A 14699-nucleotide genomic window follows, 5' to 3' on the forward strand; every position below is an offset into this window, starting at 1 on the left:
TCTGGAAGTCCCCTCACTACACATTCCCTTATGTCTCACCGAAACGCTGTTATGTGGTCCCTCTAGCTGCAAAGGAGCTGAGAAAAACAGTCTTGGGGCTGGGTCATGGGTGCCCAGAACAAAAGCAGGGCTCTGCTGGCAAGCCAGGCAGGGAGAGTGGATGCCGTGAGGTGGTTTCAGGGACAGCCACCGTGAGCACACAGGTCAGCTGGTAAGTGCTGCCCCTGCCTCACAGGACAGAGCCCATGTCCTCCAGAGATTGCTCCAGCTGTTCTGGATTATCACATAATTAATAATTATGTACTATAATATAATTATATAATTACTAATTGTGTAATTCTATTATACGGTTGAAATATTATTATAATGATAATATATTATAAGTGATGGGTTACATTTTAATTATATAATATAATTACATTATAAGTATGTATTATATAGTTAGGCTAATTAATAGAATTACTGTAATATAGTAATATTAATTATATATTTAAATTAGGTGGATTATTATAAAATTATATATTTAAAGTGTCAAATTTGTTTATTTGACTTTTTACATATATGTTTTTCTACAACAAATTTTGGTAGAAAAATTAGCATCGCCATCAATTGTTCTCATGGAATACAAATTAAGTTTCTACAGAGCACAGTTTAGGAAATTGTAGCCTAAGTCACAGAAATGGCCCATTGCAAATGACAGATACAGTTTACGTTAAAAAAAAAACAACTTACCTCAAGGTTTCTTTAAATCATACCTTCTCTTAGATTTAAATTGTTAATTTAATTTAAAATTTAGAAACCTATTTATATACACTTAGTGTTACAACTTTTCATTTCCAAATTTCAAATAAATAGTGATGCATCGTGCACTTCCTGGGTCGCCCCTCTGACGACAGTGCACACACCGGTTCACCTGAGTCTTCTCAGTGTCTGCTTCACTGTTCGGGCGCTTCCCTGCCACAGTCACAGTCTTCTTTTACTCTCTCCGCTGACACTGGCCCACGTCCTGAGTGAAATCAATCCTTTGTTCCTGCATTCAGTTCTGAGTGACTTCAATTTTCTTTTAGAAGATTTTAGAGAGAGGGGAAGGGAGGGAGAAAGAGAAGGAGAGAAACATCTACGTGCAAGAGATATACCAATCATTGCCTCTCACAGGCCCCCAGCTGGAGGCCTGGCCCGAAACTCAAGCATGTGGTCTGACTGGGAATCCAACTGGTGACTTTTTGGTTCACAGGCTGTAGCTCAATCCACTGAGCCACACCAGCCAGGGCTGAATGACTTTATTTTTAAATGTAAAAACTGATGCCTGTTATGAAAATACTACTGGCTCATTGTAGAAACTAAAGAAAATGACACTTATGTCTTAACTAGCACAAGTTCCCTTTCACAAATAACCATTAACATTATTTATTTTCTATCAGAATTTTTAAATGTATGTATATTTTTAATATGTAAAAATATATACATGAAAGATGTGGTTGACTATCTACACAATACCCATTCTTGTTCTCTTCTGAACAACCCATTTTGTTGAAGAAATTCAAACTATTATTTAAGCCTTTCTATCAAGAAAGGGCACAGGATGACATTCTGGCCAATAAGACAGGAGCAGTCAGCTGGGGGTTTCTGGGAAAGACTCCTCCTGCTCCGGACTTTGCCCTTCCTGAACTGGCGGCGCAGAACCGCTGCCACCATGGTGTCCATGAGACAGCGAGCCGGAGGACCAATGCCACACGCTGCTTGTGGACCTCCTGTAAGGGCGAGATGGCAGATGTTTTCACTGTTGGTCCAATAAGCCAGGGTTTTCTGTGCTTTGCTACCAACTACATCATAACTGATAGACTACATATTTCTTGTTATTATTACAGACATGAGATCTCATTATCTGGATTCATCATCTTGTCCTCATTTGCAGCTTTCCAGGTCTTAAAACGGAAAGCCTTGAATCCCAGGAACCCCTTCGGTCCCTGAAAAGCCTGAACTTTGGTCGTCCTACATTATTGATACTTATACAACGTTTTTTCCCCACTTAATATACCTTACATATCTTTCCATACTGATATGCAAACACTTGTATTATTAATTTGGGGTTTTTCAGAATTCCTTTGGGTGGGCATTTTGCTAACTTGTTGGGAGGCCGTGATTCATGAAGCACTTAGAACAGCTCCTGGCAGTGAGTGAGCATTGTGCAAATATTTGTTATTCTCGTTTTTGATGCAATTCCAGAACAAACTATCTGGTTTCCTAAACTGTACCACATCAGATAAAAATAGTAAATAGGAAAGTGTATAATGGTTTACAGACACCTTATTATTTTAGGTTCATTCTGAAAGGTGGTGGGCAAATGTGCCTGAGGGAAATCAAACTCTTTCACAGAGAGAGAGAGCGTCTGGGTTCCGATGCAGGTTGCACTATTGCTCCCCTCCACTTTGCACTTTTTTTTTAAATAAAAAATTCACTTTCAGATACTTACCATAGAAATCTTTTTTGTTAAAAAATTCATCTTCAGATGCATATCATATAACAGAGGATAACTGTAGCAGATGGAATTAGGTTGCTAACAGCTCACCTTAAACAGGGAGGTTTCCCCGGAGTAGACAGGTGGGCCCAACGTGATCAATCCCAAGGGCCCCTCCATGTGAGAGAGGGAGACAGAAGCTTCGGCGTCCAGATTACATCCACCTCACATCCCTTCCCCAAACGAGAGGCCAAGGAAGCATGGTGGTGTTGGGGTTGAGTTTGAGGTTCAGCACATCGGCGGGTTCAGGCTAGTTTGGGGTTCAAGGCTTAGTCAAGTCCTGGCTTCAGCCCCATGCCCTGTGCCCTGGGGGCCTTCCCAACACTTGTGTGGATGCCCTGCCCAGGCTCACGAAGGCCTGCCCAGGGCTGACTGTGTGTAGGGATGGAGAGAAACTTCATGTTTGGTTCCTTTCATGCAAAGTGTTGTTATGAAGACTATCAGACTGCTCTGATGATGGGATGTGACCCTAGGTGGAGTGTTATGTTGACCAGATGTTGTATGTCTTTACTTAGCAGTTGTAAAATACTGATGGCATTTTTAGCTGATGAGTTTGTGATATTCATGCTGATATTTTGGTCCTTAGCCCTCTGAAGAATCTCTACCAAACCATTATTTTTTCAACTATTATCTAATTATTATCCATAATAATTTAAGAAAACTTGGATAAAGGTCCATCTTAATCCATTTTATTTGTTTAGTTATCTTACCACATAAATTATTTCCTACGGACGTGGAATCCCCTAAACCAGCAAACCTTTAGCCATTTTTACAACACGACTCACATATCAAAGCTATTAATAGTAATGGTTACATTTCACAAGGGCCTTACAATGTACAAGACACCAAGATTTACATGACTTGGTTTTCCCAGCAATCCTATGTGAAATACACCTTTAAGAGCATCATATCATTGGTGAGGAAACTGAGTCTTGGAGAAATTAACTTGTGCAAATCACACAGCTGACAGACAAGGAAGCCGGTATTCAAATCTTAGACTGTCTGATTCTGTATCTCACCTCTTAATCAGCCCTGCTAATGGTGTACAATTTACCTGGCAGCTTATGGACACCAGCAAACTACAGCCCATGGACCAAATCCAGCCCTAGAGCCAGCTAGCACTGCACCCCCTCTGCCCTGTTCCCCATTCTGTTCCCAGTCTGCCTCCCTGGCTGGTGGCCACACCGTGCTGCTGCTCATGGGCCACTGGTCACCACCTACATGTTGGGGACTCTACTATCGGTAATTGCTAGGTAATGAGCAGTACAGCCTTAGTCTGGGAGCTGATGACTTGGCAAGTAGCCTTGCTTCCAGTGAAGTGTTCCAGGTGACAAGGCCAGGTTTTCTAGGAGGTAGGAATCTGGGTGTCACCAAAGCAGGGTTACACTGACAGTGTCACAGCCCCACGTCCTTCTCCAGTGCCCAGTCTCTCCCCCTTGGGCCAGCAACTCTTCCTTCCAAAATGTCTCCCTGGAAATGCCATGGATTTTGTCACCAGGAGAAGCTGCCAAAGCCACCCCCTCAGTTTTCCTACTCCAGAAAGGACAGGAAGGTGTCCACCCAGATCACAGGCCACAGACTGGGAATGGAAGCCCCCTCCAGAGTGCCTCACCCCCAAAGGTCACCTGAGGGCAGCAGTGTCAGGACAAGGACCCTTCATTCTGCAGTGTCTTGTGGGAAGTGGTCAGCGCAGGAGTTCTGACAAAGGATACAAGGCATTCTTTATAGCAATTATTTTTAATGATTACCTGTTAAACCATACTTGTTTTAACACATAATAAATGAGAGGAATGATGTGGTGAGTACACCATTCCCCAGGAGACAAAGACTTGAGTTTTCAGAATTTCTGTTACAACTCTTCTAAACTGTAAGTGCAGAGAAGTCAGCATCCCCACACTTAATCATCCCCTCTTCTTCCCCGCCCCCAACACCGGAGGCCTCCGTAATGATTCAGTGAATTAACGTCTTTCTACTCCTGGTTCTTCATTTAAGTGCTCAAGTGAGGGTAAAGCCTTTGCCCGAGCTCTTGTGGTGGACCTGTGGAGGGGTCCTTGTGATGCTGGCGTCCGAGGCAAGGCCAGGGAGGCACAACTGCCCAAAGAATTCTGTGAACAAATAAGTCCTCTGATCCTTCCAGGGAGTGGGCATTAGCTCCTGAAATGAGCCCGCTGGGCACGGCCAGGTCTGGGATTGAGGCCAGCATCCATCTATTCAATGGAGAAGGTTTCCTCAAAGAGGCAGGCCCATTGGTTTTCTCACCACATGAACTCTACTCTCTAGGTGTCTGCTACAACAGTTGTACTCAAAATTCCCTACGTGAATCTAAAGTCATTCCATTACAGAACTGCTCTTGCTCTGACAAGAATGCTGAGGGTCCTGGAGCCCCAGATGGAGGGTAAGCCACAGACTCATCTTAGCTCTTGCCCTGGTAGAAGCACCGTGCATGCTTGTGGTGTGCATGTGGCAAAGAAGTCTGGTAAGAAAGTTGAAAAGCTTGTGAATTCAGTAGGTGATCCTAAGAGGCCTGGAAATTCCATAACTTAGAAGAAGGGAAGTTGAGAAGAGATAAAGCCTATCTCGAGAGGTGATAACAGTAGAGACATAGAGTGGCCACATACCTCCTGTCTATCACGTGTGCAACTTATTTCTGCACATTCTGTGCATTCACTCTGGATCTTTACATAGAAATGTATTATTTGTTCATATTAGAGAAGGGAATAGAGAAGGGAAATGCAATTTATATACATAATTCAATCCAGTATTACGTCTTACATATAAAGGTAAACACTCACCCATAAGTTCATTAAATGTTAAATAATTAGGTAATTGCTTTATGTCAGCAGTTCCTGGCTGTTAGCATGCATCAGAATCCCCTGGAAGTCTGGCCACAAATCAGATCACTGGCCCCCACACCAGAGTGTCTGATTCAGTAGGTTTAGGACGGTGTCTGAAAATTGGCATTTTCAGTTCCCACAAGATGCTGATGTTTGCTGGTCCAGGACGGCACACTGGGGACCACTGGTTTATATGATTTAGAGCTCCCTGGTGGATTGTTTGTAAGTGTTTGGGTGTTTTAGTGATTGTGAGGATAGAGGTTGGGGTCTTTGGTTAGGTTAGAAATGCATTTATCGCTTTCCCCATTTTCACTAATGAACTAGACCTGCTATCCGAAATCTCCAGGATATCTTTGGGAACAGATTAGATTTGGGTAACCTATCTTGGCTCTGCTGCCAGCTTCAGGCTGCCTGGGAAGTTTGTTGGGAACCCCCTTCTCCCCCAGTAGGCCCGTATTCAGGACAGGACGTCGTCTGACAGGTGGGCTGTGTTGGGAGAAAGCAGCAGCCTGAAAGGGCTTCACAGCCCCGCAAGGAAGAGAGAGAAAAGCCCCTGCATTCTGCTGCAGGACTAAAAGCCCTTTCATGGCCGATGAAAACAATTTGGAGGACTTGGCCAGGAGCCTGGAGCTGGGGGAACCAGAGCCATGGGTAAGTCATTAAGTGTCCCATAAAACCCTACTGGGCAATTTAGGGAGTCCCTGGCTTGCTATTGATTGGACGGCATCCATGGAAGGAAGTGAGTGGCCACCAGGCCCTCTGTGGGGCCTGAGGAAGCCTCAGTTCCCGGCCTGGATAGGGGCTGTAGGTTGGCCTCACTGGGGCCAACGCCAGGCCAGAGAAAAAGTGAGGCAGAAAAGAATGGACAGAGGACACCATTTCCAGCTGCGAGGATGTCAGATGGGGATTTAAACATTTAGGAAACATGGAGCAGGGTAGGGAGGATATATTTTCCTGAGGAATCAGGCATCCTTACCTCTCTTACCCCAGTATCGTTTTTCAGATTTTGTCACCTGATTCTTGAGTCCGGTCTGGAAACTAGGGTTTCTTCTTGGCATTAAATCAGATGGCGTGCACACATTCAGGCTTTCCAAGCCCGTGTGAGGACAGATAGAAGTTCCAGGGAGTGAGGTCTGGGCCTTTCCACCTTGGTTTGTGTTTCCTTAAAAGCCACGACATTTGCGCTGGTGCTCCTCTCATATTTATGAGTTCTCGCTCTGCCCATTTGGAAAATGGGGCTAGGAATACCTGTCCTGTCCATATGCATGAAGGTGTTCTGGAGATAAATTCACTTTGAAAAAAATGAATGGATGAATTGTTGGAATACTGACAAGCAGTGGAAGGCTTTGTGTTGTGAGATCCTAAGGAGTTCTGAGCTGTATGACGGCGGGAGTTTCCTGATTTTGCACTGATATCCTCAGCTCTTAGAACAGTGTTTTATACATGGTAGGTACTAAAAAAAAAGTTGAATGAATAAACAGGAAAAAGAGAAAGCATAGAACAGTAGATTTTAACACTGGAGGGGTCCCGAGGTTCCTTTGCAAATCTTGATTTCCGAGCCCAGCAACGTTTACGTTTCTCTCCAAGCTGCTGCAGCCTCGGGGGTGGAAAATGTGAGCTCCACACTGGAGCCCATCAGGTTGCACATTCTCTCACTGCTCTGCAGTGACATGCAACTCATTTTGAAAAAAAAAAGAAAAAGAAACTTGAGCTCTAATTATTGACTCTCTCTTTTGGCAAGAAAAAAAATTTCCAGTCCAACTCTGAGCATAACGTGTCTGGTCCTATTCACTTTTAAACAGTTAAAAAGAAAAACAACAAACTCAACCTGGAAACTTCCTGGCATTCTGTTTCCCCATCCCAGGTTCACAGAGCGGTCAGTAAACAAATCATCTGTGATCCCCTTCTCCGCCAAGGCTAATGCCAGCTTGGCCTCCCGAAGGCTTCTTTAATATGTCAGACCACCCCACCCCCGATGTCGGCCCAGCAGGTCATCGTTCGGCTGGGACAATCTGGGTGACAATCGTTGATCAGAAGGGCTGCAGAGGCCTGGTGGTCCCTTCGTTGCATTGGTTACATGGCTTGCCCTCCTGACAGTAGCAGACCCATCCCATGTCCCAGCCCAAGGACTCAATAGAAAGGACGCTGCTCATCAGCTGACCCTGGACACCTTTCAGACCACAGGGTCTGTCTTGAGAGGGTGTGGGTGGTGGAACATGCACGCTGTGTTTTCACAGCCAGCGGAGTTGCTCGCCTCCCTCCCCGACCCCTGACCACCCTTCCTGTCGCCCCACAGCACCAGTGAGGCAATGTCTGCTCTGTGGCCACCTTGCCCGTCCAGCCGGATCGGAGCCTCCCCGGGCCTTTCCTTCAGCCTCGGGCCTTGGACAGCGGAGTCCCTGTGTGTGTTTGTGTGGGCAGAAGGAAAGGTGCCGAAAGATGTGTGTCTCCTGTTGACAGTGGTTACCTTGGGTGCTGAGATTGGAGAAGGCAAACAGAGATGATTGCTTTTCCTTTATTCACGTCTGTGTTGCTTGACTTGTTAAAACCAGTATCTATCACACATGTGATTTTTAAAAAATCCAATAAAATTAAAAGCAGGTTGCAAAATGATGTATGTGCTATGATATCATGTGTATAAAATCCAAAACTATAAAAAAGACTGCTATGTATTGTTTATTGGGCTAAAGCTAGGTAGTAAAAGCCCCAAACCTGCCCAAACAGTCCATCCTCGCCGGGGATTGCTGCTGGAGAACGGAGGCACAACAGGATCGAGGGAGGCAACTTCAACTGGCTCTGGAACATCTTGTTTAAAAAAGAGATCAAGCACCCCCACCACCCCCCTTAAAACAAATATGGCCAGAGGTTAATGTCCATGGACATTTGGAGGTAGTGATGGTTATTTGGGTGACTGTTACATTATTCTCCATAATTTCCCAAATGTTTGAAATAGTTCACAAACTCACTAAGCACAATAAAAGTAAAAATAAGGACTGAGTTTACCTTATTTATAATTTATCATTGTGTAGCAACTCTCTATACATCCTCCAGGTATGAACAAGGAGGGAAGGACAGAGGGAGGGAAGGAGGGAGGATCAAAATGAGTTTGGGAAAGTTAGTTTGTTTTCCTGATTTTCCATGTTCTTTGTCTTGTCTGTTTGGGCTGCTATAAAACACACACACACACACACACACACTGTGGCTTAAACAACACACATTTAAGTCCAATATCAAGGTTCCAGGAGAGTCTGCATCTGGTGCAGGTCCTCCTCCTGGTTTGTGGATGGCCAGCATCCTACCGTATCCTCTTGTTACAACAGCGTAGATCCCACTGTGGGGGCTCCACTCCCATGGCTTCATCTTAACTGAATCACTTCTCAAAGCCCCACCTTAAAATACTGTGACACTGGGGATTAGGACTTCAACATATGGATTTGGGGAGGACACACACCTTTGCTTTATGTATTCTTATTTGTCAATAAACAAGGGATAGAGCCAAAATCAGTGTCTAATGGGTGGATGGATGGATGGATGGGTGGATCGATGGATGGAGAGATGGGTCGATGAATAGCTTAGTGAACCAATGGCTGCCAGGTTCTTGGTGCAGGCTGGAGTCTGTCCACATCATGAAGGCTCACAGACACCACCCCCATGGCTATGAGGCTGCTCACTGCCCACCTCTGGATGTAATCCTGAGCAGTGCATTCATGAAACCAGGCCCCTTGTGCTTTTGCCTGTGAAGCTACAAGTACTTACACGTGGTAATAAGTGGTGAGAACACAAAGAGCACCCACTGCCGATTATCCTCCTGGTGCCATGGGATGAATACGCCTGGCATCCTTCCCCAGTCCTGAGTTGAGACATGCAGCGTGCTTGTAGAGACCCAAGGAGGTAGCGTCTCCCCTGCTCCTGGGGGATGGAAAATACTAATGAATTGTATGACCAATCCATAGGTACCACCTCACGTTTTTCCTACCATCCCCTCCCCCCAAAAATCCCTGAGAAATATTGGACAGAGTAGGCATTCTTCATTTTAGCCCTTGAAGGGTGTGATCTGGATCTGGGGAGTTGAGGGCCTGGCCAGGGTCACAGTTAAGGACATGTCTCCTGGCTTGCAGAGAAGAGCGGAGCTCACCCATCAGCCAGCACAGGTGGGCCCTGGAGGGTAGACTGGTGGGGAAGTGCCCGGCCTGCCAGAGCAGCTCATGTTTGCTGAGGTCTTACTATGCTTCAGGTGCTGTGCACGACAAGGTAGTGTTTCATTTTCATAGCAGCTTTGAGTTAGGTGAGCTACATGACTGGGGTGTCAGGCATGCCCAGGGATGTGCTGGGAATAGACCTGCTTCCATAGGTAGGGACAGGGCTGGAGAAGACCACACACCACTCTGAGGGCCCACCACAGGGTGAGGGGGAGGTAACAGGAGATTGTTTTTTTTAACAGGGCAGTGGCTAACCTGACTTGGTTTTTGGAAAGTCACTCTGGCTTCTGGGTGGAGAGTGGAGTGGAGGGTGTGAGCATGAAGGCCGAGAGGCACCGGGGTGGTCGCCGCTGCCTTGAGCGGGAGCAGTGGTGCGCAAGACTAGGACACAGGCCCGTTAGGGAGGTCTCTAGGTCTGGAGAGAGAAGCAGCACGAGGGGTTCATGGAGAAGAGAGCTGGATAGGAGGCAGTAGTCAGGCAGGAAGGAAGACACCACGGATGGGCGCCTTACTGAGGCTTTGCCACCATCTAGCCTTGAGACCTTGGGCAAGCACAGCATGTCTCTGAAACTCAGTTTCCACTTCTGCAAAACAGTGGGGCTGGATGCAGCTTCTCCTGCTCTATCCATTCTGGGTCTTTGGTATAAGGGCCTAGTGCCTCGTACAGCCAGAAGCACTAGAGAAGCTGCCAAGGTGGCTGGGAGTGGTGGGCACATGGGAGCCAGTTGGCGTGGAGGAAGCAGAACAGCCAGGCTTAAGGCAAAGAGCAAACAGGCGCTGCCAGGCTTGCCAGTGTGGCCAGGACGCTGACATCACCAAGGCAGGGCTCCAGCCAGGCGTGGGCAGTGCTGGGCCATGAACCGCATCCTCGCTTTATGTAACTGTCTTCATGGCAACATGTACTGTAAGTCGGGTGGTGCCAGGCCTCTGCTCAAATGGCTTTTGCAATCCTCACTGTTAAGTTTAAGCTTGGGCTAGGGAGTGGGAAAGAGCAAACAGTAAGTTGGCCTCAACATCATCCCAGCCCTCCAGCTCAGTCTCCTTGTGTTCCAGGGATGGGATGGATCTCCTGAAGGTCCCTCCTAGCCTTCGGTCTGGGAGCTCCTGGTCAGGACTGTGCCTTGGAAATCACCGAGCCCGATGCTCCCTGCCTCTGAGCTGAGGGCCTGGTGCGCTCTGGCCCAGCGTCAAGTTAGAAATGGGAGGGGCCATCGGGTACGATGGCTAGCTGCTCAGCCTGGCTGGGTTCAAAGCCTGACTCCTTTTTATACACTTTCTAATACATTTTCAGCTGTATAAACAGCGAGTGACAAACTCTCTGTGCCTGCAGAGGAAGCATGATGGGGCCCACTGAGGCTCTGTACATTGGGGGTGGTAATGCTACTTACTTTGCTCTTAGGAATATTAAGTGAGAAATACCCATAAAGCCTTTAGCACAGAACCAGGCAACTGTTCCTTTCACTGACAGCGCTTACCCCAACTATGCGTCTGCTGTGAGTGCTTATTGAGTACCAGCTGCTGTGCTGGCCTCGCCTCGCCTCGGGGGTAGAGTGCTCGCCTACTAGTCTGGTGAGCAGGGACCCAGCATTGGGGTTGTGAGCCCGGCAGCCTCGCTCCTGTAACTTCCCCCATTACCTGCATGACTCCCTCCCTCCTGTTACTCAGGACTCTGCTGAAATGTCACTCTCTCTCAAGGAGCCTTCCCTGACCTTTCTAATTAAAATTACCCCTCCCAGCTCACCCCCTTCATTATTCTACACCTTATCCTGCTGTATTTTCTCTATAGTATTTACACTCTCTGCCATAATACTGTGCATCTGTTTTGGAAATATGTTCATTGACCATTAACCTACTATAAAGTGAGCTTGATGAGAGCAGGAACTTGATCTACCTGTTCTCTATTCCACACTATTTCCCCACTGCACAGAACAACGCCTGGGCCACAGTGAGCCATCGATTAATGTCTCTGATGAATGAAGCAATGTCTAAGCTGGATCCAGAGGAGGACTAGGGATTAGCCAAGGACAGGGTCAGGAAGAGTAGAGACAATCTTCCAGACGGAGGGAAAAGCATGTGCAAAGGCTGGGGGAGGAGAGTAGAACGTTACAGGAAGTAATTTGATGGGTCAGGTGTTGGTTTGGGTCCTCTGAGCAGCTGAAGCCAACAAGGGGTTAGATAAGCAAGAGACTTCTTGGGAAAACATTTCTGTGAAGGATAAAGGGAAGGAAGAGGAGGAAATGTGGTGGGGAGCTATTGAAACATGATGAAGGTCTGGTAACCTGTGAAGGGAGCTGGGGAAGGAAGGAGGAATCGAGGAAAGTTCCAGACTGTAGAACAGTTTCTAAAACTTTCAGCCAGGCTGATGGGAAGTCCCTGAGCCGAAGTTGTCCCTCAAAGGAATCCGCCATGGGCAGCCGTGGATCTGATCTAAACCTGCTGGGCTTTGCCTGTGTCTGGGAGTAGCTCAGGGGATGTGTGGCTCTGGTGTGGACCCAGTGAAGCGTCAGACACAGTGGAAGCTGAGGCTGTCTGTCAACTCTGCTCTTCGTGGCAGGAGGTCTCAGTGGTGTAATTCCATGATGGCTCAACAAGCAGAGAGGGCAAGAGAAGAAGTGTGGAGAGAGTGGGGAGAGGTGAGCCTGGAGAGCCAAGCAGGGGCCAGATCATGAAGGGTCCTCCAGGCCCTACCAAAGAGCTGGGCTTTATCCAGAGGGTCGGAGGATGCCATGGCTTAGTTTTGTGCAGGGGGATTAGGCGCCTGGATCTGCATGCCAGAGAATCGCTTTGGCCACAGTGTAGAAAAAGGAAATCAAAACCTATTAGAAGTTTAGAGCAGTATTCTTGGCTGTTGGAGTTCAGGGAGTCAAAGTACCCCTTTTTCCTGCATCCTCGGGAGGCCTCCTAGTGAAGGTCAGACTTCACATTCATTCGTGATGAAGCTGTTGGAGACTGCGTCTTGGTTGTGAGGGCCAAATGGGTTTCCTAGCACTCTCTGCCCAATTGCTCCCTCCAGTCTGGGCCTTGAGACAGCCTTCCCAACTGAAAGCACTGCCTCCCTCTGGTCTAGGATGAGGAGGGAATGCAGAGGCTGAATCCCTGGCACTTGCTGTGATCTCACTAGTTAGCTCCACCCAACAGAAACACTAACCCCCGTCACCCAAGGGGGAGTAAATGGGGTGGGAGGGGCCATGAGTTGAAGCCTGAGGATGGGCAATCAGTCTGTGTTCCCAGCGCTTACAGGTGAGAGATGATGGTGGCCTGGGCCGGGACTTAGTAACTGACCAGATAGTGGGAGGGAAGGTTCTGTGTCACAGAAAGGGCAGGTTTCTGGCAGGGAAATGGCAGGGCCACTTATGGGTCACTGCTGACCCATGAGGTACTGTGGTGGTTCACTTTACGTGTCAACTTGACTGGGCTATGGGGTGCCCAGATGTTTGGTCAAACATTCTTCTGGGTGTGTCTGTGCTGGTCGTTTTGGATGAGATTGACATTTGAATCGGTTGCCTGGGTAAAACAGATTGTCTTTCCTAATATGGTTGGGCCTCATCCAGTCAGATGAAGGCCCAAATAGAACAAAAAGTCTGACCTTCCCACAAGTAAGAACGAACTCCTTCCTTCTGGCTGATTGAGCTGGGACTTAGGTCTTTTCTTGTCTTTGGACTCCAGCTGAAACATCAGCTCTTCCTGGGTCTCAAGGTTGCCGGCTGTCAGACCAGAACTGACACCGTCAGCTTTCCTGGTCGTCAGGCCCTCAGACATGGATGGGAACTACACCATCAGCTCTCCAGGGTTTCAGCTTGCCAACTGCAGGTATTGGGAAAATAAACCAGAAATCTAGCTCTTAACCCTGGCACATCACCTGTACAATGGCCCATGTGCTTGGTTTCAGCAAGAGAGAAATCTCGTATGTCCTCTTTTCCAACAAGGGTGTTTTCAGAACTCCCTGTCCCTATGTACACTGGTTTGAGATTGGGTTCAGCTGTAAATGATAGGAATCTGGAAAGTAGTGGCTCATAAAAATTAGGGGTTAGCCTTTCCCAGCATCGCAATCTGGACTAGAGGTGTGTAGGTGCGGGCAGGGGTGGCTACCCCCGCTGTTCTTAGCAGCCTCAGCTCCTTCCAACTTCCTGCTCCCCCCTCTGAGCTGTGGCCCTTGTGCTCATGCCCCCAAGATGGCTGCACACCCTCCAGCACTTTGTCCAAAATCCAGGCAGGAAGAAGAAGAAGGACAATGGATAAAAGCCACAGGCCAGCATGGCTTTCTCAGAAACTCTACTCGGTGACTTTATTTGCATCTCACTTGGCAGAACTATGTGACATGGTGACTCCAGCTGCAAGGCAGCCCATGTACCTGTCCCAGAAAACAAAACCAGGGTCCTGTCAGTGAGGAAGAAGAGAAGCTCAGGTGGTGTGTCAGCCAGGAGTTTTGAAACTGCAGTGTGCCTCAGAATCGCCCGGAGGGCTTCTTAGATCTCTGTTTGCCCCCACCCCCATTTCTCAGCTGGTGCTGGTGACCGGGGGCACACTTTGAAAACTGCCAGCAGCCTGCACTGTCTGACACCCCAGGGTAGAGTGCTATGAAATACGCAAAGAGGGGTGAGTCTGCCACCGAACACAGACTGGCTTGTTCGTAGAGTGGCTGCCGTTGACTTTCAGAGACAACCTCAGTGTGGCTGATGTGTCATCTAGTTTGGCTTTGTCCTTCCTGCCATCTTTCCACTTCTAATAGCCCACCTGCCTTCCTCTTCAGCCCACACATGAATCTGGCTTCCGAACCTTCAGAACCACAAATATGGTTGCATAGACTTCCGGCTGAGGGGCTAATGAATCCGCCTTTCAGGGGCCCGAAGAGGTCAGGACTGGGCTGCTCCCTACAGGGCTTTTTGGAGAGGCTCCAAGCTGCCCTTTCTGACAGCCAGGTTCTTCAAGAGAAGTGCTGCTCACCCTTTCCCCCATGTCTGCAGAACTCATTGCTGCCTTTTGTTGTCATTTCTAATCATATGTGCCACGTGAATATTAACACATCCTGCAGCTAGAAAAGCCTTCTACCCATAGAGGTGTCCAGCTGTGCTTTATGATGATGATGTTATTTAAGTTGTCTTTATTTCTTGGCTATTATAAATGATTCTGATGTGCATACACCTAGGA

This window comes from Phyllostomus hastatus, unplaced genomic scaffold (assembly GCF_019186645.2).
Source record: "Phyllostomus hastatus isolate PE091 unplaced genomic scaffold, TTU_PhHast_1.1 phas_scaffold_78, whole genome shotgun sequence".
NCBI lineage: Eukaryota > Metazoa > Chordata > Mammalia > Chiroptera > Phyllostomidae > Phyllostomus > Phyllostomus hastatus.